The sequence below is a fragment of the Drosophila suzukii genome, chromosome 4, assembly GCF_043229965.1.
Source record: "Drosophila suzukii chromosome 4, CBGP_Dsuzu_IsoJpt1.0, whole genome shotgun sequence".
NCBI lineage: Eukaryota > Metazoa > Arthropoda > Insecta > Diptera > Drosophilidae > Drosophila > Drosophila suzukii.
In genome coordinates, this window is record NC_092083.1 from 1719933 (window position 1) to 1725342 (window position 5410).

Below are 5410 nucleotides of genomic sequence, written 5' to 3' on the forward strand. Positions count from 1 at the left end.
AAAACATACCAAAGTATCAATCCTATGCCTAATTTACAGTATTTGGTATTTTTAAGAGTTTTCGATAAGTAACGCACATACGTTCCCATTGGCAAACGCGTTTGCAGTCAGTTATTCTGTGTAATACCCTCTGCACACACTGCTTAAAAATCGGTGTTGCAACTTCGGCATAAGCACACGGTATTCGAAGGGAGAGGACATGCAAATTCACTTGCCCCGAAAAAATGCAAAACATCACTAAACTAAATTCCATTTAAATGTAAGCGTGTGGAAATTTTCAGCGCCAAATTATTATTTCAATGCTAAAGCCTAGTACTCACATCGACGAAAACCGCGAGCTAACCATAGGAGTGAGCGAGAGGCAAACAGGCGGCTAAAGCTTTTCGTCGGGTCTGTTTTTCAGCACGGTACTCAGGTGAGCTTAGGAAATACCAGAAAAAATACCAGATTTCGAGAGTGAATTTTCAATGAACGCCGTTAGCCGCGGCCCAAAGAATAAGAAATTTAATCTTTGGCGGTATTCGTGCAGAAGCGGTGGGGGAATTTAAAAATGAAAAATGGAAGAAAAACACCAAAAACGTCAGTGCAGATGAAAAAGGGCGCCTAATCCAAGCTGTTGCCCATTGTTGTGGGACTTGACCGACAGGAACCAATACCACAACGAGGCAAATATGCAGAATAGTTGAAGCGCTGGAGGAGATTCACTAGAGAATCCCAGTGGGAAGGAACATGGGACATCCCTCGATCTCCGACGAGCTCTCCATTAAGGACTCCACCTCCACCAGCTACTTGACAGCTAAAGCGGAGATGGAGGACGCTCCGGCTTCTATAGGGAGGAGAAAATGAGGTCGCCCGCTAAGGGACAGCTAGAGGAGCCATTACCAGCCATTATTGGCCAGCCTATTGGGACTCTAATTTACATAAATAAAATCATTTGTTGAACATTTCATTTATTTTTATTTTGTGCACCAGCAGACTCTTCCTTTTTAAATCGCTCCAATTGATTTGTTTTCCGTTTGGCATCAAGCCCAGGTACTTGACAGTAAGACCATGCCACATGCATTGCGGGTGAACTTTGAAAACTTCGGTCACACTACAAAGAATACGATTTTTTGACTAGTGAAACTCTTAGCCGATCTGAGTACTAGGCTAAAAAGCAAATTAATCAAGGACGAGATTTTCTTTCAGGCAAGCGTAGTGAAAATTGAATAAGGACCATTGTGTGCCAGCAGTGACGTCACGAGTAAATCCACATTTCTAACTCCTTCCTCGCATACGGTTCTTTGACTATAGGCATTTTTAAACAAGAACTTTTTTAGGTGGAACTGGTGCTTGCCAAGAAGGACATAAGCTGGATCTTGGTCATTTCTTTAAAAATGAGCATGGCAATATTTCTCTTCAAGATGAGAACAAATGCTGGCTTCCGAGCCCTCGGAAGGCCTCGTGGGCCTGCACCAACAACAAATTCCTTATGACGGCGCAATAGCAGCTTAAATGCATTTCTGTCTCAAAAGAATCCCGAAACGCCGAGTACAAAAATTACCCAGGCCATTAAAAAAAATACTGAACAAAAAACTGAAATACTGAATCGACTTGCGTACGGTCTCATTTTCTACTGCAGAGACTTGTAGCGACTTTTTCCACGCTTCTTTCCTACAAGTGTATTTCTCATGGAGGTAAAAGTCGCAGAAGCCAAATTTGGTAGATGAAGCGAAAACTGATTTGTCATAGCACAGGCACAAAATCATAATATGTCACGACAAGGTGTGGAGAGCGGATTTGGAGGTATATTTTTATTTCTTTAATTTAATTTTTACTTATTTAACGCATTTCATTAGCGTTTTTCTCGAAATCACGACTTGGAATGGGGTGGACACTATAACTCAAAATATTATAAGCCGACTTTCTCAATGTTGTCACTTATTCAGAATCTCAAAAATGTTTTCAGTGCCAAATCATTATTCCTTTGCTTTTGGCACATTGATCAAGGATAAGATTTTCATTTCCAAAATTTGAATAGGGACTATCGTGGGCTAGCAGTGACGTCACGAATATTAACAAGTTAGAACCGTTTGGACCACTTTAAGTATGTTTAACACCTTCCTAACATACACCTTTCACTTTATTATTATTAAAAAATGTGTAAGGGATGCAAGTCATATTTGGTGAAAACTGAATAGGAACTCTTGGGTGCCAACCGTGGCGCGAAAATTTTAACAGTTGACCCTTTTCAGTATTTATATTCTTTGACTATATCTTTTTTAAAGCCTAGTACTCACATCGACGAAAACCGCGAGCTAGCCATAGGAGGGAGCGAGAGGCAAATACGCGGCTAACGCTTTTCGTCGGTTCTGTTTTCAATGCGGCAATCAGAAGAGCTAAGGAAATAACAAAAAAATGTTTAATTTATCACTATCGCCTAACTATCGGATAAACCTGTCCATAATGTTTGAATTGCGGACTAACTGGTCAATTTAAGGAACGAGAGAACGTTTCCGTTGAACAGATATCGATTGTATCTCTGTGGGAAGAGGTTTATCACAAAACACCGATAATTAAGACTATTACTCATATCTACGAACTCCGCGTGCTTTTCGTTGTAAGACTAGAAAAAAACCAGACCACTTGAACTAATTTAAATGAACTCTCGTCTCCGAAAAAAAGGTTATTTAATCTTTCACTGTGTGCGAGGGTGGCACCAAGGGTGCCAAGTCATCGGGTCAAAACGACCGGCCGCTGTCGACGTCAGCAGAGAAGTTGGCGCATCGCTTCAGCACTAGCACCGCCAAGGATTAAATTTCTTATTCTTTGGGCCGCGGCTAACGGCGTTCATCGAAATTCACTCGCTAAATCTGCTATTTTCTCTGATATTTTCTTCGCTTGTCTGAGTACCGCGCTGAAAAACTGATCCGACGAAAAGCGTTAGCGGCGTATTTGCCTCTCGCTCACTCCTATGGTTAGCTCGTGGTTTGCGTCAATGTGAGTACTAGTCTTAATGCCTAGTACTCAGATCGACGAAAACCGCGCTGTAATAACGCTAGAACATCCATAGCAGTTGATGTATGATTATTGCGCAGTTAGAGAATGAAAACATCGATGTTAGTTTCCAAAACATCGATGACATCGATGTTTCTCCACCTCTAAAGCCTAGTACTCAGATCGGCTAAGAGTTTCACTTGTCGAAAAATCTTATTCTTTGTAGTGTGACCGAAGTTTTCAAAGTTCACCCGCAATGCATGTGGCATGGTCTTACTGTCAAGCAGCTGGGCTTGTTGCCAAACGGAAAACAAATCAATTGGACCAATTTAAAAAAGTAGAGTCTGCTGATGCACAAAAAATTTAAAAAAAAAATAAATGAAATGTTCAACGAATATTTTTATATATGTAAATTAGAAGTTTAAGGCTTCCTTCTCGTCTCACGGATGCTTCGCTATCTTTCCTGCGCCTTCTGTATTCCAGCTGCGAGTCCCAATAGGCTGGCCAATAAGGGCTGGTGATGGCTCCTCCAGCTGTCCCTTAGCGGGCGACCATATTTTCTCCTCCCTACAGAGGCCGGCGCGTCCTGCATCTCCACTTTAGCTGTCAAGTAGCTGGTGGAGGTGGAGTCCTTAATGGAGAGCTCGTCGGAGATCGAGCGATGTCCCATTTTCCTTCCCACTGGGAGTCTCTAGTGAATCTCCTCCAGCGCTTCAACTATTCTGCATATTTGCCTCGTTGTGGTATTGGTTCCTGTCGGTCAAGTCCCACAACAATGGGCAACAGCTTGGACTGACCTCCTTTATCCGTTTTTGATGTTTTTCTTCCATTTTTAATTTTTAAATTCCCCACCATTTCTGCACGAACACCGCCAAACATTAAATTTCTTATTCTTTGGTTCGCGGCTAATGGCGTTCATCGAAAATTTACTCGCGAAATCTGGTATTTTTTCTGGTATTTCCTTAGCTCATCTGAATACCGCGCTGAAAAACAGACCCGACGAAAAGCTTTAGCCGCCTGTTTGCCTCTGGCTCACTCCTATGGTTAGCCCGCGGTTTTCGTCGATGTGAGTACTAGGCTTAAAGCCGAATGCGAATAAGGAAATAATAAACAATAGTGGCAAACACTAGTGTTCGATAATTTCTTTTCGAGACGCCAATATCTTATGGGCTGTCGAGGTTTATTTCTTTAGTGGATACGATTCCTATAAAAATTATGCGGTTTTGTGCGGTCTTGACAATCCTTCACACTTTTAAATAGTGCACCTCGTACGCGACCTGTTGATGTGGTAGGCCGGTATATTCAGGATGCTATCGTCATCTAGCCAGTTCGCGTACTTTGAAGACAATTAAGGCAATTTCGGCAAACTATCAAATATATATTGTTGGCGCTCTTTTGAACTTCTTATGTAACTGTAAAGTTATTTGATGCCCTACCTAGACAGTTTAAATAATTCGAAATGTTCAATGACGTTTGTAAATTTTAAATCTTTTACATTAAACTAATTGTTAGCCAAAACAAGTTATAATTAAAAAACTCATATTTCTTGTGATACATATAATAAGGTGACAGTTTTAATGGATGCAGGTCTGGATTTTACGAGGACGCTCCCCATACAATTTTTGGAAGCATGCCTTTAAAATTGTTTGAGTCTCGCAGCATAAATCGCAAACAGACGCAGCTGGAACTTTCAAAATATCAATAAGAATGTTCATAAACGTTTTAAGAAGGTATAACAAATATAATTAAAAATAATTTTTAATAATTTCCTAACATAGTTGACAAATTAAATTATTAAACTGTATTTTGTTTTTATTTTAAGGTAATCGGTATGGTGACCGCAAGCTGGTTCACTCCCGTGATATACCGAGGAGACTCCGACCTCGCATCTGGCTATCTTGAGACCAAACTGTCCTTGGCGTGTCTCAGACGTCAGAACCCAGACTTACATACTGAGTACTGGGCTATTCTCAAGGTGGATTAGGTAATGCAGGCCAGTCAGCCATTCCTTTTCCCGATCAACCAGAGCTGCCTGCCACAGCTAGAGAAGCTCGACTACAAGGTCTAATTTAGCATAAGGAAGACTAAGGTAAAGGTCTTTCTCTTCGAACCGGATGAGATACTAGCGGCGGTCGACAACACCAACAAGTTGTTGGACCACATGGTAATCAACCGGACCCCAGACACCATCCCCACAACCACCAACGCCGAAAGTCGCGCAAATTAACCTGAAGCATAGACCGCACGCTTTTCCTTCGGAAGAAGAACATCGACATCGGCCGGCTCCTACATGGGCAAGGGAAGAGCTTGTCTGTGGTCTTAAAGGAAACACTTTATTATACACTTAATCTTCAGGCTGGTCGAGTCGTGGATTACTATTAAAAACAATCTAAATATTTTTTTTAATCTCGGTTCTAGCAGTTGTAAAATTCGT